This window comes from Protopterus annectens, chromosome 2.part2, assembly GCF_019279795.1.
Source record: "Protopterus annectens isolate FY-2018-M chromosome 2.part2, PAN1.0, whole genome shotgun sequence".
Lineage (NCBI taxonomy): Eukaryota > Metazoa > Chordata > Ceratodontiformes > Protopteridae > Protopterus > Protopterus annectens.
In genome coordinates, this window is record NC_056730.1 from 215,523,099 (window position 1) to 215,544,559 (window position 21,461).

Sequence of the window (21,461 nt, forward strand, 5' to 3'; positions counted from 1 at the left end):
ACTGAAATGAGAGAGCATGAAACCATTCAGTTTGAAAGATCTGTGCCCCTGCTTCAACAAAAGATGTGCAAGTAAGGTTTGTTGTCCTAGTAAAGAAGCCTCTTTAATGTCCAGATACAAACATGCAACATGAGTCTGAAACACAGGGCCTTATCTGCTAACACATTTGCCTAAAACCTCTGCACTGAATAACTGTTTTGAGCACAGACCGCAAGGTTCTAGCACAAGTATACTTCAGAGCTGGATGTATAAAACTATACACCATTCCACTTAACTGACATTAAGGTGTCAAGAGGTCAGAAATGAGTAATAAACTCACAGAATGTAAAAAAAAATTATAGCTGTTGCCCCCACCTCTTTCTGTATGTGTTGTTGATCAAAGAAATAATGTACTGAGGAATGATAAACAGCTAGGGCAAAGGATGAACAACATCATCTGCAGAGACAGAACAAAGAAATTCAAAACCCTCTCTGCCATGGAGAGTGATATACTGTATGGGAACTGAACTCAGTCAGACTTTTGGTCAGACAGAGATACCAGGCCTCAAACTTCAGACTTTCAGATATGTATTTTCTTGCTCCAGTCATACTTGCACTGTTGTTTGACAGTTAACAAGCAGACATACACTGGAAGGGCTCTGCTGAAGGACTGATACAGTTATACACCCTGGAAAAGGAACCAGTGACTATTATATGTATCTTGCCAGTTCTGGGACTGCCAAATCCAACTGTAGCCCCATTCTCAATAAGAAACAGTAGAGTTTGTCAGATAGGGCCATTTAACCAGAACACACTGCAACTGAACTGGACTTTGGCCTACAAGAGGAACCAGCATCAAAGTGAAGGGCATTATTGTCATTTTTGTGGCTCTCCCAAAGAGAGAGTGGCTAGGGAGTGCAGAACTATATCAGTGCACATCGAAGAACTGAACACTGACTAGTTTGTATGTTGTATGCCTTATCACACTGCCAAGAACTAATATAAATAAACCTAAAGTTTTTTTCTGACTTTCCTGCTGTGCAGCTAGTTCATTTTTATTGATTGATGTCTGCTAGAAATTAAGTTAATTATTTATGTGCTGATAAATTCTGTTTTGTATAAAATTCAACTTGTTGCATGCCAGCTATTTTAATTTTGGCTTGATTGTAACCTAGAACAATAGGTTTTGGAAAGGGGGATAAATAGTATTGAGCCACCTTATTCTCATCCATAGATAAATTCATACCTTATACTATAAAACATTACATTCCAGCCTAATTGTTCTGGCAGACTGGTTGAGGACAGGGACAGAGTGAAGCTATCAGTTGACAACATCATCTCTTCTGTCCTGCACACCAGAGTTTTTTTCTTAAGGGCTATCACTCCTGGTGTGGTTAAGTTATACTGTTTGGCGGGTAAAGCAAAGAGTCATGGTCTGTGAGGATGCATCCACACCTGACCTTAGGGTAACTCCACCTCCTTGGCCAGCCTGCATACCCAGCCTGGCAATTGCTCACAGCCCTAGCCCTCTCCTGGGCTTAGCAGGTGATTCAGCTATATAGCCCCCATCTTCCATGCCACTCTGTTAGCTGCCCAGGTCATTAACCAGCTCCAAGTCACACAGAGGACAGTGAAGGCTTTATCCTTCTATGTCACAAGCGTAACAACCAGAGAACCATCATTCCTGTTGCTTCTGTCCAGCATCTCATTATGTTGGTCATTATCTAATGCTTGTGACCACATGTGAAGATGAAGATATAACATGTCCTATAAAGTGAGCATTTTGCCATATGATTCGGATCATATTTCAGTACCACACTCAGTACAATGTCAGCAGTAGTCACCAATGGGCATATCTTTCACACATGAAGAATGCAGAAAGAGCCCTAAACTCCTCTATTATGGTAGGTGATCACCTTTCACCTGCAGAAAACAAGCTACTCTTTCTTTCCCTAAGAAACATAACATTGGATTTTGTAGCGCTGATTTTCATGCACTACAATAAGCATCAAATTCTTACATTTTAAGTCAGAGATTGCAGTCACTCAAAATAAGGAAGAAAGCGTGGCTTGTGAGTAGCAGGGATGTAAAAATGGATACTCTCCAAGCCTTCACTATACGTTAATATTCCATCAGTGAAAATCATGAATAGGAAGGGAGACAAGGCACATTTTAGCAGAGACCTTCAACCACATTGACTGCATTCAGTACAGCAATAAGAATTCAGACTCAGTCCTCATTCTGAAAATAGAGAGACCAATTGCCATATAATTGTGGCCTTGGGACCGTGTAGCACTTTTAATAAAACATTTTAATGTACACTGTCAGTGCCTTCTCTAGGGCCACTAAACACACGTAGGCTGCACCAGCAAACTCCCCAGGACTCACACTATCTGAGAAATCAACACTATTACATAGCAAGAACAAATTCTGCATTGTCACTCTTGTGTCAGAGGTTCAGTTAGAAAGTAAAATCTTCTTCATAGCAGTGTGATGCAGGCTTTCCAAGGAAGGCTGAGGAAGGTGATCCCTCTATAAATGGCACACATCCTCCTCTTCCCATTTTTGAAAATGTGAATCACCTCTTCGGTTTGCCAGTCTAGAGGTATTGCTCATATCTTCCATGCAATGCTGAAAAGGACACATTAAGTACATGCTCCAGCAGTGTGCAATATCTTCCACATTTCTAGACAGCTTTCACTCAGTTCTATGTACCTGGCAGAATGAAACTGTTTAACCCCTTAGCATTTCACAATTTTCAGGAAAAAAGCCCATATTACTGAGTAGCTTTGGCTATATTTAGTCTCCATATGTAAAGGGCTATATCTACTAAAACATGAAATATTTTCAATAACTATTCCATGTAAGACAACTATGTGTACAATATCCTTATAATGCACTCTTAAAGCCAAAGATGAAGGAACAGCTGCATGCTGTAGTTAAGAATGAAAATATCACTTTTAAACATAAATTCATAATTTTTCAGAGCAGAGGTCACAGATTCAGCTTCTTATCAAATGTGAGAGTCTCAGTTTTGTAAATCTTGACATTGTAAAGTAAACTACACCATGTAACAGCAAATCCTGTAAATTGCTGTTATATTTTTAAATTATTTTTGGATGCTCTGATACAAGACAGCCACAGAAACCAAACAACACAAGTGCAAATGGTGTTTGGAACCATACAGGAGGTCCCATTGGATGAGGGTGTGTATCAGGGCTCAGTTTGAGTCTATTCATGCTCATACTGGTGATGAATTGCATTAGCAAGCATATCAAAGGACAGATTAAAAAGCTATAGAGATGATGTGATATGATAAGCAGAATCTGAACAGGAACTATAGCAAACAATAGAGGACTGCAGTGCAAAACTGAGTGAACTGAAGACACATGAAATAAAACTGAACATAGACAAAACAGAGGTGATGACAACAAATGATGAGAATTGGAAGAAAATGAAATTTAAGACAAAAGGAAAATAGAGGAACACATTAACATATTCAAGTATCTGGGATATACGACTGAGAAGTGATATCTGAATGAGAAGGTCAAAATGAGAATCAGAAGCACTTCAGACAACTGGGATGATGGATCAAGGGTAATGTGTAAGAGAAGAATGCCAAAGAAGCTACAAAGTAAGGTAAATAGTTGTGTGACCAATGCTTCTATATAACAATTAGATCTGTCAGACTCCTGCTCCACAATTTGCTAATCTGTTTCTAGACTGCCATAGTATAAGTGCTTGGGTTATAAACACGTTTTACACCTCTATTTGTTTATTTATTATTTTACTTATTTATGTACTTTTGCCGTATAACCATGTTGTCCAGAAAGAGAGAAAGAGCAACTTTTCTTATCACAGACATTTCGAATGGTATTCATAGCCACTTGAGCAAATGCGAAAGGGTATTACTGATGCTTATGAATGAGCGTAGCAAAGGTAAGAATCATGGAGTCCATTTACGCTAATGCAAGGCCTTAAAAATAATGAGATGCAAATGAGAGGTTGAAGTGTAGCAGGCTAATGAGGTGATTTTGCAGTTGGCTTTAGAGGATTTTACTAGTGCTCTTATTTGCTTGTTCAGGCTAAGGAGAGATTGCTTACAATTGGGCACCTACTCCTTCTTGAATCTGACATTCATGTGGTATGCACATCCATTGTTAAAAGTAATACTTTGCCTTTGATATTGGAGTTGTAATCCACAAACATGCCCTCTGCCATCTCTTCAGTAGTTTGCTCACAAGTATACACTAACAATTCCCTGACACACAAATTAATTATTTCCCCCTGCAACCCCTTCATTAGTTTGTCTTAAGTATGCACAAGCCCAACAATGACATTATTTTGTCCAGTGATCACTTCAGCAATTTGTCAATGTGTGCAAAAGCACTTCCCTAATGCACAAATAAATTCTTTCCCCAAACGACTCCTTCAAGAGTATTTCCATGTATGCATAAGCACCAAAACAAAACATTTCCACAATCAACTCCCTTCAGTAAATTGATAAAGGTATGCACAAGCACCAAAATTAAACATTCACCCAAGCAACCCCTTCACTAGCATATCCTTGAATGTACAAGCAACAAAATTAAACATCTCGCCAAGCAACCCCTTCAGTAATATGCCCTAGTAAGCACAAGCACCAAAATTAAATATTCAGCCAAGTGACCCCCATCAGTAATATTTCCAAGTATACAGAAGCACCAGAATCAAACATTTCCCCAAGCGACCCCTTCAGTAATTTGTCCTAATATGCACAAACATCAAATTGAAACATTTCCCCAAACAACCCCTTTCAGTAACATGTCCAGGGATGCACAACATCAACCAATCTCTCCTCGCATCTCTGTATTCTCCTGGAAAACTGTTGCTTACTGATGTAAGTTCAGGGCTATATACATGCTTAGTACACAAATGAGCTCATTATAGATTCATGTCTTTGAATCATACTCATACACATACATGTAATGTCCCTTAACAGCATAGTAGCTCTCCCCTGTCACTTATGCATTAAGCATGTTACGCCTTTGTGAAAATGGGATGTGTTGACAACAACTCCTTCACATGCACATATTCATGCTGAAAGTCCCGGATTTGCATAGCCATGTATCGCCACTCTTTGTGGATCAATGCTATGAAAATACAAAGCCCAGGACTATGAATACTGCCTTTACTAAATGAGAATAAAAAGGAAAAAAGGCATTTATCTGATTAGGACACAATACCTCTTAAGGTCTGCAATACTAATAATGTTAGAAATATGATTTTGTTTTTTGTTAAAGGAGAACTCCACCCAAAAGTCATGTTTTTCTTTCTAAAAAATGAATTTCCTTCCTTGTATTCCAACACTAAACACTTCACATACAGAAAAAACATAATTTAATAATTATGTTTGCCTTTCTTTCATGCATTTGTCTCATCTGTTACATCACACAGCTACTAAGAGTGGCAGAGTAATAAAGTTAGGTGACTTTTCCCTACTATAAAGCCATTAGGTTGGGAGGGTGGTCTAATGGTTAAGGTGTTTGTCATATAAACACAAAGTGCAGGGATAGAGTCTCACAAGGGATAATTGGCTAGGCTTAAAATGGCTCGCAAGGGCAGTTAGCTTAGTATAAACCTGTAAGTAAATGACATTTCTTAAATAATGACATTTAAATGTGCCTTATCAGTTACAGATTGCCAGCATCACACCTCAGATAAGTGACACCTATTAATCACAGGGATCATATTTCTCACATTTGAGCACTGAACTGCAGTTGTTACTTTGAAAAGCACAATTTACTCCCTGCATTTTCAAGCATATCATTCAAACAAGATGGCTACCAATGAGTAGGAGTGATGAGAGAGGTAATGCTGGGACAGAAGGAGGGCAGATACAGTATGGAATGGATTATTTGAAGCTGAAAGAGAAGTAAGTTGTGAGAAAGCTCTAGCCAGTTTAAATTTTTGACAGCTAGGCAGTGATGTGAGTAGTAGGGGTGGTCAGCAGCAAAATTTAGCCACTTTGTTGTTGGCGGATTCTAGTTTTAATAAGCGAGTGATTTTTAGGTTGGTGAAGATTTGAGCACCATAGAGTAGGTTGGGGAGAAGGTAGGCATGGGATAGGTCAATCTTGGTTTATTGGATAAGAATTTTTTGTTCCTGTGCAGGAGTCAGAGTTTTTGGTGGGTTTTCTTAATGTTGCTAAGGACGTGCAGGTCAAATTTCAGATGGTCGTCAGTGATGACCCCCAAGTAATTTGGTGTGTGATTCCATGGTCATAGATGTGTTATTGTGGGATGTGATTGAGAATGGAGGTTTAAGATGATTCATTGTTTTGGGAATGAAGAGGAGAAGTTTAGTCTTTTTTTGGTTTAGTACCATCTGGTTGTTGGTGAGCCAGTTTTCAATAGATAAGAAAGATTTCTGTGTTGTAGAATTGAAGTCAGAAAGGGAATCAGCTATGGTAATAACTGTGGAGTCATTTGTGTATTGAACAAGTGATGACTGTGGACAAGAAGTAGACAACAGATTGATAAAGATATATAGTAGTGGGCCAAGGATGGAACCTTGGGCAACACCCAACTTTACTGGTAGTAAAGGATAGATAGCATAAAGCCATTTAACAGATTGAAGACAGTCATTAAGATAACTGGTGAACCAGGAGATAGTAGAGATGGATAGGTTGAGTTCAGAGAGTTTGTTTAAGAGGTGAAGGTGGGCAATGGTCTCAAAAGCTTTGGAGAGAGCAAGAAACAGGCAAGAGACCAGTTTACTTTGATCTCTAGCTTGTGAGATGGTGTTAATGAAGGAAATGAGGGCAGTGGAGGTGCTATGTTTAGGATGGAGGCCATGTTGAGTGGGGGTTTGTAGGTTCTCTGGTAAGAGGTAGGGAAGGATTTGTTTGTGCATACATTTCTCCAATATTTTAGAAAGAGGGGCTAGAATTGCAATGGGCCTGAATTTCAAAAGCTTAGAGGAGTTACCTTCTTTATGAATGGGCAAGGCATAGAATTATTTCCAGATTGTAGGTACTTTGGAATCAGTAATGGAATGGTTGATGAGTATAGAGATGGGGAGGGCAAGAGAGTGGGTTGCTTTCTGGAGAAAGAGTGGAGGAAGATCATCTATCACGGGGGGGGGGCAAGGGTTAAGTTTTAGAAGCAGGGATTTAATGTAGTTAGTAAATACAGTTTTGAGTGAAAAGGCCAGAGAGAGGTTAGAAGGTATAGGAGGCGTGTTGGGGAGGGTAGTGTTTGCGTTGGAGTTGGATTGGTTAATTAATTTGCTGATAGTGCTGATGAAATAGGAGTTGAAGTTGGTAGCAGTTTCTAGGGGTGAGTTTATGGAGCATGGTTGGGGGGAGGAAGAGTTGCTTGGATAGAGAATTTTGTTGATAGTATGCCAGAACTTCTTTGGATTGTCTAAGTGTGTGGTAGGAGGGTTGGTATAGTAGTATGTTTTGTCATTAAAGATGTATTCCTTGGTGAGGTTGCAGAGTTGTTTATACTGTAGGAGGCGGGAGGGAAGTTAGGTTTTGGACCAGAGCTTCCAAGCCTTGTCCCTCTTTAGCATTAAGGAGTGGGTGGTGTTGGTTACCCAAGGGGATATGATTGATTTTATCCTAACAGTATGTAAAGGGGACAGGGAGTTGAGTATGTTAAGGAATATGGAGTTAAATTTAATTACAGCTTCATCAAGGGGAAGCTGCCTAAGGGATGATCAGTTACTGAGAGATTTCTGTTTAATGTATTGGAGTCAAAGCTGGTTAGTGTGTAACAAGCTATAAACATATGTGGTCCGCTATAACGTGGGATGAATCTAAGAAATTTGATTGGACAGCGGTTGCTAAGAGCATCAGTTATTGCTTCAGGGAAGAGATATTTCTGGGTGTGAGAGACTAGAATCCAATCAAGAAGAGAAGAATGGTTAGTAGATTTAGTAGTATAAGTAGGAGTAGATATTACTTGGGTGAAACTGTGTAAATTAATATATGAGGTAGGACATTTTGAGGAGAGGGGTAGCCAGTTAATGCTGACATCACCCAAAACTACTGTTTCTTTAGGTAGATGTTAGGTGAGCCATGAGAGAATGCTTTCTAGTGCAGTAATATTGTCATCAGGGGTAGTGTAAATTGCAGCTATATCAATTGAGCTGTGGGCATTAATTTTACAGTTTGCGATAAGCAGTTCTGCTAGAGAGGTGGGGGGAGGGGGTAGTTAGATGGGTTACTGTGAGGTGGTTGGAGAACATGATAGCAACTCCACCGCTTTTTTCTGGGTTCTGTCTAGTCTTAAGATGTTTTATCCTGGGGGAAGAAAATCTTTGCCAGGAATATGGGGTTTTTCCAGGTTTCACAGAGAATTAAGATGTCAGGAGAGTGATGGGATGTCCAGGCATAGAATTCAGTAGTTATGTTAACTATGCTTCTAATATTAATGGAATGCAGGGACATGTGTTTTAAGGGAATTATAGGATTTGGAGGGGTGGACTGAGTGGACATAGAGTTGCATAAGTAGGGAAAGTCAGGCCCAGGGTTGGGATGGATGTCCCCAGCAAGAAGCAGAGAAAGGAAAGAGAGGGAAAAAATTGTGAGAATGGGAGATGAGGAGATATTATTTTGTTTTGCCTTTGTGGTAGATTGTGTGGGAGGGAAGAATTTTGGATTTAAGAAGGAAGGGTGTTGAAGAAGTGCAGGGTGAAGATGTTACAAATAAGGGAGTTGTAGGAAAACTGGAGGACAGATGGAGGTAAGTGACTGGTGGTCGGGTTTCAAAGTTATATTGCAGGAGGTGAGGTTATATAAGAGAGTTAGAGTAGAGGTAGAGAGGAGTAATAGCAGCAGGGAGTGGATTAGCATGAGTTAAGTAGATGGAAATGTGAGGATTTGTTGGTATAGTGGTAGTATTGGATATCTAAAGAACAATCTATAAAGATAATTTTAAATAATAATAACTATGTATAGCAGTGGAGACCATATGAATTTTATGTGTGGCTGTGTTTCTTTACTTAAACTTGTCTTTTCAGCCTGTGATATACTTTATACTTGAGTTATAGTCATATACACATTAATTTATAAACCAGGGCTGTGTCTGGTCACATACGTACATGGTTAACCAATCACTCTTTTATGTGTTCATATAACACATGAAACAATGTTACATAGACATGCATCTGGAGTACTTCTCCCCCGGCCTCTGCTGAAAATTGGCTTTGTTCCAAGTTGGACTTTCCCCGTAAACAAATGTTAAGTAAATACAATAAATAAATATTGAACATACCTTGCAAGCACATCTTCTGTGGCAAGAATAAAATAAATGCTTATCTGAAAGAGTATGTTTTGTCTATTTTACATAGGTTTGAATCCCACATTGGACAAGTTACTTTTATCGGTGTGTAAAGCCACACAAAAAAACTGTCAGGTCATAAAATGTATACCCCCAATACGAGTCTGCAAAAATGAATCAACTAACAGGTACCACAGCAACCGATCCATAAACTAATGGCAACCGTCACATTACCTTTCCTATTTCAAAAATTGCCTTCTTTTCTGTCATACTAAGCCTAGCCAATGTACCTGCCAAAAGTGAGAAATTGAATCAAGCCCTGTACCTTGTATCTGAAAATCAAACACCTTAAGCATTATACCAACCTCATAAAGATTACATGAATTGTCTGGAAAACACTTTAACTGTTATTGTTTGACTTGTGTGGACATGGCAGGAGCTGAAAGAGAAGGTGCCCAATTTAGGGCTCAAAGATGGGGTGTAGAGGAGTCCAGAATATTCATGGACTCCATTTAAAGTTCCACAGCGGTAGGCTGTTGTGGGGAGGAGGGGGGCTGTACTGAGTCTCAATACGAATCAGAGGCTTGGAATAATCTTGCCAAGGCTGTCTCTAGTGTGAGTGGCATTCCACACACTGGAGAGCAATGCAGGCACCAATACAATGACTTGAAAAGACTCAAGTAGGAACAGCCCAACCAGTGGCTGGATGAGTTTAGGACTGCTGACTTCCCACAGCTGTGTAAGTGTACAGATACTGATACTTTAAATAATATAGAAAGCTGTATGTAGCCAAGACTGGTATGCACGGGGCTATTCTCTTTTCCTCCCCTTTTTCTTTTACAGCCACCCAGGAGATTGCAATGAACAGGGATGCCCATGCTGACTGTTTGGAAAGACTTAGAGAAGCAAAGGGTATGTATACAGCAGAAAATAATGTTATTTTATCAAAAATATTGCTATTCTATACATTAGCAGCAACTTAAGCATGCATATCTTAACTGTAAAGTCAAGCATGCATGCTTCATTCTGTAGCTCAATACAACTGCAGGAGTCTATTGTAATAGTGTATTCACATGTTGTGGCTTCAAATCCCACAGTTGACAAATATATCATAAAATAATTTAAAATGATTACATAGTAATTTCAACAAAATTAGCATACGTGGCATGCAATTAACTTAATCTGTATTATTAGATAAAGCATATGTGCAATATATTCATATTGTAAGGATTACTTGGAACAATTATCAGTCATAGTTTGTAGTTATTAAAAAGTATACTAAATGTAAATTTAAATGTATAATTATTTATATTGTATTAATTTATTCTGTGTGACATGTTATGGTTCTAATTATCTTTTTCTTTTATTTTGTCTTACCCCACCCCTTATCTCTCTTTTTTATTTTTATAAGTGTGTTCACAATGTCCTGCTGTCATCAGTTCCTGACATCTGACAAAATGATTTACAGCACAGGGAGGCAGGCCAGTCAGTGCAGCTCAGCCTGCCACCCCTTCAAGGACTCCAATACTGACACCCAGCACATCTGGGACCCAACTTTGCAGTACTGCCTCTGCAGCCCCTGCACTACTCGGGCCCTCAACATTAGGTAGCATTACCCTGGAAGCAAGTGCAGTGGTGCCCTCCAGAAGTATTGGTAGAGGTGGTGATTTTGTCACCTGCTAGGAGATGCCATGTATGGTGTATGAGGTCATGGAAAGTACAATTTGTGTATGCCTCAGCTGCATGGAGAAGATGTTCACTAGAATGCTGGGCAAAAGAAAATACAAAGCACTCCAACAGCAAGCTTAGGAAGGGGACATGATGACAGTTCAGAGGATAAAGACTAGATTCTCACTGTCCCCATACTTAATGGGTATGGGCATCCAATCTCTCTGCCCTATCAACAATCATGGTGTGTCCCAACCTTTTGAGCCAATCACCATCCCTGTCTCTTGTCTTATTTGTCCTGCCTGCAGCCTCTTCCTTACCTACCCTACTTATCTGACCCTCACACAAAAATATTGTCCCATACCTAGCTCTGCTCTTCACATTTGTGTCTTCCTCAGCCTAATTGGTTATAAATCATTGCTGCTTTGTTGTCACACATCTTTGTTGAGGTGCCAGTTCAAAAATCATTCAATATACTACTCATGTTTATTTTACACTGCTGAAGAAGTGAATAGCTATGGCTCTTTCCTCTTTCCCTCCTGCACATTCCTATATCGATTTCCCTTTTGTTCTTCCCCCCTGCTTGTTCCCCATTTCACCACTTTCCTAACTGTCCCATTTTCACACCTTTGATCTGGTCAAAAAACAAAATCACACACTATACTTATGGCAAAAATAGCCCTTCATGTCTTTGTCCTCTGTGCTTACATGGTGTTTGGCATCATGCACTAATGTTGAGTTTTGGTGAATGGCTCTTCATGCACAATGGCATAGTGCAGTTACCTCTGTGCACTACTGCTAAAACTCACTGCACTAAGGAAACACACAGTTAAAGCAGACTAAAGGCACTAATATTAAATGTTTACAATAATATTTATGCTGACTGATGAATTTATATAAATGCCAATCCATATTTGTACTGTTGACATAAATAAATTGAGTAGTGATTGTTTTTATACAGTACTTCATTGCAGTCATTCCCTCTCACATTTGCATAAATTATCACATATAATTATCTAATTACATCCTGAATACATATGTTAAAGAAAATTAGATTGAGCTGGATTCAAACCCTGTATCATCTGGGCTCAAAATAAGAGCTCACTGCTGTTACACCTGCAGTCACAGAGTCAGATAGGCAGCAGGTATTTTTAATACACTCAGTGCTGTCCAAAGTGCTGACTGCCATACACAAAATAGAGGACATTCCAGTCAACGGAAACCTGAATGACAGACTGGAAAAAAAAGAACGCAAGTGGCAAATTAAACTACAAACAAAAAAAAAACACCTGGACTAAACATCACTGAATCCTTCAACTGCATTTTAAATTTATGCAAACTGAACCGCAAGAAGTACTAAGGACTACTGGGCACTTAAACTGCACATGACAGATAGCATCTGAAAACATAGGATCTCTTACTTGATTATGGATTTTAATTTTTCATACTGGAGAATTGTTCTTAAAACTAAATTTTTTGCTAGAACAAGATGAGATTTCTTGAAATATACTTACCGGAGATTTTTTATATATTCACCAATTATTACTCAAAAGAGCTTTATTTGTATATCATTTATAGACAGATCTGATGATGTTCTTATGAAAGTGCTGCAAAACTTAGATGACTAACCCTCAATCCCAAAATAAAGGACTTTAATTTCCTTCACTAAGATGTTATTACTGCATAAAACATTGAACTCTACTGTTGCCGGAATAAACATTTATTTATTTATTTATTTTGAATGATGTAACATTAAAGTAGAAATAAAAATAAACTGTTAATTCTGAATGTTGTAAAGATTGTAAACAATGACTAAAAATTTCTGAATGTTAACCCACCACCAACTCCCCCACACAAAACAAGACAATATCAACCATGGCAGTATTGGCTATGTAAAACAAGGTGACACCAACCATGACAGCATTGTCTATTAAATAGACATTACCCTCCCCACCCACTCCCCTAAAGGCTATGCAAAACAAGGAGACACTAACCATGACTGCATTGGCTATTCAATAAACATTCTCCTCCCCACCCATATCTCTAAAGTCTGTCATGGGTGGTGGCTGCCACAAGCCCTCCCCACAAAAATTGTAATAAAAAGCCCAAGCTAAGCATGGTGTACTCACTCGACTATGTAGTACACATCTGCCAATAAAGATCTTTGAACTTAAAGGAGAACTGAATATTTATCTTTTCTTTAACTGGATGAAAGGGAGTTGCTAAAGATCAGACCTCTTCACCCCAGACCAGGAAAAGCCACTACCATGCCAGGAAAGCCAAAGGAATTACCAGCAAAGTAACAGGATAATCAAATCCATCAAGGACCACTTAAGTACTGAGGACCGCCCAACTATCAGGCAAGTTACCCTGCTTTACAGTTAGATACTATCAAATACACCACCCAAGGTGTGTTACAACTAATAAGATTTCTAATTTCAAAAACCTTCTTGGCATTGACTGAAGTAAAATGTTTTTTTTTTTTTACAAAATGAGAATGACAGAAACAGAGAGATATACCTTGCAACCTCTTTGAGCAAAAAATCTCTATAAGCCACAAACAATGGTGGGCAAAGGCCCAAAAATAGTGGCACTTTTAAATATTGTTCTTACAAACTTAGAAAGTTGATAGAATAACAGGTTTTGCTTTAGTGTGAATGTTTTGAAGGATACTGAAACTCAAATGTCTGCCATTATTTTCTAACTTCAGTCCTCAATGATTTCCCAGTGATTTGCCAGAAAACCACAATTTTTTAGGAGAAACAGACCAAAAATATGTAGCAAAAATCTGGACATTCTGCAAAAATCTGGACAGTTCACAGATATGAAGGGAGAACAACCACAGAGAGCTGGATCTACACTAGATTTTAGTGATTTTAGTACCCTTAAATCCAGAAAAATAATTCTTCAATTCTTTTCCCCCTTCTGTATCCGTATTGGCATTCAGTACTGACTCTATGTTCAAAAAATTTAAGATGCTAATGTGTATTAATAATAGATTTAATAGCAGATGAATAAGATCCATAAGTAAATATAAATCTATCTACCGGATAACTAGTTCTCCTTTCCTTATATTGTAATAGTTGATTTCTGGCTGATGTTTATGAGATTAACACAAGGGCTATTCCATTCAAGTGAGTACTCTCTCTCTCTCTCTCTATATATATATATATATATATATATATATATATATATATGCACACACACATAGATGCACCGTATATATATATATATATATATATATATATATATATATATATACATATATATATACACACACATAGATACACTATATATATATATATATATATATATATATATATATATATACATATATATACACACGTAGATACACTATATATATATATATATATATATATATATATATATATATACACACACACACACACACACATAGATGCACCATATATAGATATATATATATATATATATATATATATATATATATATATATATATATATGTATATATCTATACAGAGAGAGAGAGAAAGGGAAGTTGAATGAATCTTTAATGAAGCACAATGCATACTGACAATGTGATAAACACTGAATAAAAATAGACCATAATGTTAATTAGTGATGAAAAGTTTCTAAGTCATACAGTGTGGTGATGCTGACATGGCAAGTTCTGAGTAGAAAAAAGGAACACAAGTAGGGTGAAATCATTTTGTCTGGAAACTGAAAACTGAGCAAAAAAACTCATTTAATCTTCTGGAACAGTAGCTAAAAAAAGGTAAGGTATATTTAACAGTACTTATCTACGTTAGTCACTTTTAAATGCAATTCCTTGTTTTGAGAATACCTTTCTGAATATCTTTGTTAGTGTTGTATAGTTTGATGTTTTTACAGAAGCATTTGGGTAAACTGTCCTGGTTAATAAAATGTTACACTACTGCAGCTCTTGTCAGTAAATATCAAGGACTATGAGGGGCACAAAAAAGAGAGAGAAAAAAAAAAAACAGGCCGATAGTACTTGAAAGTCCCAACAATTTGTGGAGATTAATCTCTAAATTTCTTTTGACAATTAGCACAGAGCCTTAAAAATGTATTCATTTTACCTATTTTAATTTCAAGAGAATTTTTAAAATGTTTTCAGTGACATCTTGAGTATATGCAACCAGTAGCTGAGAAACACATCTGTATCCACATCTGTATCCTAGATTTATAGAGGAGACAACAGCCTTTAACTGGATATCCACAAATTAATAGTTTTCAGTAAAGCAGCATTACACTCAACCATTACATATACAGGTCCTTATCAGTCATGACAGGATGAAAACAAGGAAGTGCATAATTGTGGTTTTCTTTGTGAAAAACACAAGAACTTAACATTTTTTTTTTACTCTCAGAAGTACTGAAATGGCTGTCTCTTTATATCATGGGCAGAAGTAATGAAATATTTCATTGCACAGGATAACAAAATTTCAGGGGACAATATCCAGTACATTACTTTTTTTTTCAATTGGTATACATACCACTGAATCATTCTCTTCAATTCTGATTCCAAACAGATACTGCTTCAGATTGTCCTGCAGGTTTCCAGTACTGCGGTAGGTGTTTAACTGTGATTATAAGTTTATGCTGCCAGTCTTATTATAAGAGCAAAACTGCTTCTTGCTTTAAGGCCAGTATTAATATGCATCTATATAAATAGTCCTCTTATTCTGTTTGTTTCTTGGTTTAGAAAATATTGCCAGAAACATTATTCTCTGATCTTGTAAGAATGCCAGTAAGTATCTGTTAGCTATTTTCTTTCTTTGGTGAATGTGTCTGCTTAGGCAATAAGTGTGCAATCAGCACAAGGACTATAGTGCAAGTATATAATTATTTAGAATTCATAAGGTAGAAGGTTGGTTGGTTATTGTGCAGTCTCTTCCAACAGTTATGGATGTCCAAAAAGGTTGCACTTTTGAATATACAACTTTCCCTCAATGATGGACAACATCAGCCACTATCTGTGACTTAGCTTTGTACATCATTATTCATTTAACCGCCCGCTAGCTGTCACCAGATCTTTTTATAACTATTATCCCCTCTTCAAATTAAGGAGAGTTTGCTCTACCCTTTCATGGAGTAGAGGGACGATTCATTTATTTATGATTTCTTCTTTATTTGTGTTATTTGTTCTAGCCTAGCAATAAAGCAGAGAAGATCAAGCGAAGAACTGCTGAGAAGCTTTTTTCTGTAGTTCTGAGTTTGAATCCTTTAATCTCTGCTGAACAAGCCATTTAATCTGACAGTGTTTCAAAATGTTCCCTGTAGATTTTCATCTGCATTTATTATGCATGTTTTATATATACATATAGACATATCTGTAGTATTTGTATTTTTTCTATAGTGTTTGATGTCTACTTCCTTGACTGCTACTTCCCAATCTACTCTCCAATATATTACATTTCCACCATTGCTTTACTGATACTTTACTGAGGCTGCAAGATCATGGTTCACATGGCTAGTGTTTGTCCTAGCAGGGTGTTTTCTCTTTTCCCAATGACTGAGTAAATCTGAAGTTATTAATGTATTGGGCAAAGGGAGTGTAACTGACCCACATGGAGGTGGCAGGGGGAGTGCCCCAGCATGCACTTTTTGTTACTATTGTGTGATGGCTCTGGTAATCATGCTATTGTTCTTTTGTGAATAAATTATATTTTTAGACTTTTTGGAATCAGTTATTAATAGGAGAAACTACAATATATGTACAAGAATCTGTTATGTGTGTTTGTCTCTGTGTGTGTGTGTGTGTGTGTGTGTGTGTGTGTGTGTGTGTGTGTGTGTGTGTGTGTGTGTGTGCGTGTGTGTGCGTGCGTTTGTGCATGTGTAAACAAATACAGTGCAGAAGACATTTTCATGTTCTATTTAAAAGACAGAAAAAGTTAAATATTTTGAATAGCATGCTAACAAGATAAAATATCCATGTAAGCAGACAAAACTAGTATTCCACCTAAAATGCAATTATTGGTTCAGCATGATAGTATATTTAAATGATGAATCCATATCATTTTTTGCTTTTCATGGAATGGAGCCAATTACAAAACATTTTATGCTGAACAAGTCTAAAATTTGTAACAGAATATTAACTGAATGTGAATCTTAAAATACGTTTTATTTTGTAAGGCAATAATATTTTATTGTGTTGGATGTACTCAGGCTGCTCCTTTTCGCATTTCTAATTTCCATAGCAAGTGTCACACTTTGGTTTAGATTCCTCTGCAAATGAACACTTTCCTACTTGTGTATTGGGAAACAATTGTGGTAGTCATATAACAGCTAGCAGTTTAGCAACTGCTGTAATATTCTTATAAGACAAAACTGCATCACATGGGACTCCCATATTGCACTGCTTTCACATTATGGTGTGCCCCCCATTAAAAGTGCTTATATTCTGGAAAACAGTCAGGGTTACGAAGTTAACGGTTATCACAACCTCAAGGTGCTGTATACATTGTCAGTTGTGTATTAGCTATTTTATCATTTATTTGGCAAGTTATCGGTCATTATCTCTGAGATTTGGTTTTGTGGCATTGAATAATTTAAAAATAATAAATGAATAAATAAATAAATAAATACATAAATACATAAATAAATAAACAAATAAATAAGCAAATAAATAAATAGATTAAAATAGTCTTTTTATGACTTTGTCATGAGCCACTGCATGGGCTAGCAAACAATGACATGAATTTGTCTAGGAATTCTACTAAAATCATATATTAATTTAGGTAACTAGGTCGAGTTGCAACTTTGACCTTGCCCATTCATTATACGGGGTAAATTCTACACCATGTTATGGTGCAGGTTTAGATAAGCAACTTCTGAAATGATTTTGTGGTTTGGTTGAATGTTAATTACGCTGTCTGTAGTCCTCACCTCATGTTCAGTGTTCTGTTTGAACTAAATAGTGTGCTGATTTGTCATATGTTAAAACATACCATTTTCATAGTCTGTTTACTGTTTTCAATACCTCTCGCTGTTTTACCTAACCTCATATCAAAGGATTGCAACCATATTATATTGAAAAAGAAGCATCTTGTTTATGCACTATAATGTAAAATATTGTCAGTTTTGTAGTTGTTTGTAATTGGTCAATAAACTGGAGCTTTTTTGCTCAGGTCACTGCTAAAAAGAGGTTATTAGCTTAGTTCAGCTATCTCAGGTCAACAGATGGAAATAAGTGAATAGATTGTATGTTCTCAATGCCCTCTTTGTATTTACTCTGACAATATACTTTATGTCAAATTAAGCCATAGAAAGGGAAGGAGGAACACGCTGATAAGGTATCTATAAGCTTGTCTGAGTTATGGTCTTTAATACTAGAAACATTTGTTTATGATATGGGAAAAACTCGCTCACTGGGTTATAGTCTCCCATAGCTCATTGGGGTATTTCACTAACCTTTGTCTTTTAATTCCTAGGAATTATGTATTATAAGTGAACTTCATTGCCACTTTGATGACATTATTTCACACTAGACAATAATCTTTCACTGGTATTTTTTTTGTGTGGGTACACAGGATCTGCCCAGTAACTTACTATTCTTACACTCAGTTAACCAATTCTTGTATCTATCAGGGCAAGATCCCTCTGGCCTATTTCTTCCCTCATGGAGGTGAGAGTCAGGTGTTAAAGAGTAGGTCTGTAAGTGCTACAGGTTATCCTACTCCTGTCCCCTCAGCAACTTGCATGCTCCACAATTGCTGCTATTGGGAGATGCATGCATGCATACTATGAGTCACAAGCAACCTCCCACAAGGTGAACCACTATACAACTTTGTCCTTGTTGGAGGAGAAATATCTCCACTCCTACATGTGCCATCAATGAATGCAGTGACCTGGAATAGCACCCTTTACCCCAGGAAATCTTGCATTAGCCATTCACTCCAATCTCTCCTGCACTCCTGCCACTAGCTGAATATGGACCGTCTGGGATTCAGTCAGGAACTTATCCATCAAGGACATGGGGGCCAGACATCGTAAGCTCCATTTACATGAATGTTGACAAAAATACTTGAGGATTACTCATATGGTATCATCTCTGATACTCCCCACAGCTGGCCATCAGCCACCACTTCCTTTTCTTCTCATTTACTAGGTCAGCTGAACTCAGCTTAGTCTCCACCAGGCTCTACTTGACCCATTTCTGATGTCAGAGAGTAGATCAAGGGCAATGGTGTAGCATCATGCTTCTACCATGGAGCATACTTCATCCTTGGCAGTTTTGCAAGCTCTGCTATGGCTGCCTTCAGGATGTGGATAACAAATAAACCAAAGCAGTGAAGAAAAAGCTCAGTCCATAAATGTAACAGTCACCAGCAAAAGATGTGCTGCTTTTATACACTGATGAAGGGTTTTTTACCTGAAAGCTTTGTTTGAATAAACAGCTTTTTTGTTATTTTTGCGTTGCTGAGTTCTTATCATATTTTTTTCAGGATGTGGATGTCATCTGTGTGTATGTGAAATGTCCAGGCCAAGATGCAATCTGCTTGTACTGTGGAGCTTGCCAAGTTCTTCATGATGCCACTGGAAAAAACAAGATGCCTCCCTTCACTCCAGGGTGGGCATGCTGTCACTGACCATTCACTCTCACCCTCCCCAACAGCATAAATGATAATATTAGTCATTATCTGATTAGGTGTTTTACAATAATTGGATTCAACGTGTAATGCAGTGGCATTGTGGATAGGAATTTGTACCAATGATCATATGAATAGAATAAAACAAAACATCTATATGACACTTCTTTGGGGGGCTTATTTATAACCATCTCTTGTTGTGAGAATATTTTGTAAGAAGTAACTTATAGACAGTTATACAACATCTACTCTACATTTTATAGTGAACATTTTTTTATTTATTTTCAATTTGTTTACTGGGTAGGTGGGCTATTCTATTGACCGTTTTCAGCCATGACCAGGTACACTAACAGAATAATTACAGTAAGCCACAACTAAGCAAGACAAGTTGTTTTTAAGATGAAAGAAAAGATGAACGCTGACAAAATGTTAGGAAAACACTGCAAACATGCTATGAAATTATATACACATGAATTAACACAGTTATTAATATATATAAATATATATATATATATATATATATATATATATATATATATATATATATATATATCTATAGTTATACAAGAATGTAATTTGAATTCAATAACCTGTATCACAAAAGCATGAGCATTTGACTTCTTCAAAGAGGAAGTCTTTTAAAGCATTTTGGTACACTTCTACCACACTATTTCACTTAACATCATTAAAAGATGATTCTACAATGCAAGTCTTGTTCTAGAGAATGCTTTGTCTCCTATGGCTAGTTTAAATCTTGGGATGGAAAGGTTAAGATCTTTTTCTTGGTTGTTTCTAAGTATGTAACTTTGGTATTGCAGATATAGTTTCCTTTTGAGATGTGTTCAGTATCCTGTTTTAAAAATTGTGAATATTAGTGTGCCCAGACAAAGAATAGCTCTGTCTGTATTGCCAGCCAGTGGATTACATAAAGTACTTCACAATGGTGTTTTCTTTGGTCAGCTAAGAGAGCAGATTTGCGTATCTTTAATTCTGTGGTTTGAAGTTCTTGACAAGTACAGATGGAGTACATGCTGAGTAGTGGTAGCATGCATTCTAGTTTAGAACTTCATAGATTTATGGGATGCTGGGGATAGTAAGTGGGAAATTATTTTGTCTGTTTGATTACTGATGTTGAGGAGAGGGTCCACAGTTTGCCTTACTTCCTAATAGTCGCAATATTTTGCTTTTAAGTTTTGAAACCACACTATGCCCACATACAAGTTACACTGATTTTACAGCTTATCAATTTCTTAGCTAACATATCTATATTAAGGATGATAGGCACATAGCAGAAGCTATGTAATCATTCATTTACAGAAACCTCCACCAACGGTGCCCATATACTCAAACGTAGATCTTACACTGAAGAAAGCAAGATGCTCAGCCTACCACTTCTCAGACCACACAAAGCCACATAGCTATCCTTCCACTGTAGCATTTAATGAAACTTTGTACCTTGCATGGTGTGCAGTCAGTGTGTTTTTCAATCCATCTTGAACCTTCTGACTTATGTAGTCCTACAACTAGATACATTCATTTCTGTGGTGTGCAGTCAGTGTGTTTTTCAATCCATCTTGAACCTTCTGACTTATGTAGTCCTACAACTAGATACATTCATTTCTGTGGTGTGCAGTCAGTGTGTTTTTCAATCCATCTTGAACCTTCTGACTTATGTAGTCCTACAACTAGATACATTCATTTCTGTGGTGTGCAGTCAGTGTGTTTTTCAATCCATCTTGAACCTTCTGACTTATGTAGTCCTACAACTAGATACATTCATTTCTGTGGTGTGCAGTCAGTGTGTTTTTCAATCCATCTTGAACCTTCTGATTTATGTAGTCCTACAACTAGATACATTCATTTCTGTGGTGTGCAGTCAGTGTGTTTTTCAATCCATCTTGAACCTTCTGACTTATGTAGTCCTACAACTAGATACATTCATTTCTGTGGTGT

The 21,461-nt window shown here is 37.3% G+C and overlaps 1 protein-coding gene across 2 annotated transcripts in view; it reads left to right on the forward strand.

Annotated features, from left to right (window-relative positions):
- Positions 1-14,611: 14,611 nt before the first annotated feature.
- Positions 14,612-21,461, forward strand: part of LOC122795600 (C3a anaphylatoxin chemotactic receptor-like) — a 174,417-nt gene continuing 167,567 nt past the window's right edge. The window contains exon 1 of one of the 2 annotated variants that reach the window (XM_044063864.1): positions 14,612-14,671. The gene's annotated coding sequence lies outside the window, so the exon portion shown is untranslated. Of the gene's footprint in view, positions 14,672-15,307; positions 15,489-21,461 lie in introns of those variants that run through there. The other variant, XM_044063863.1, reaches the window with a different exon arrangement.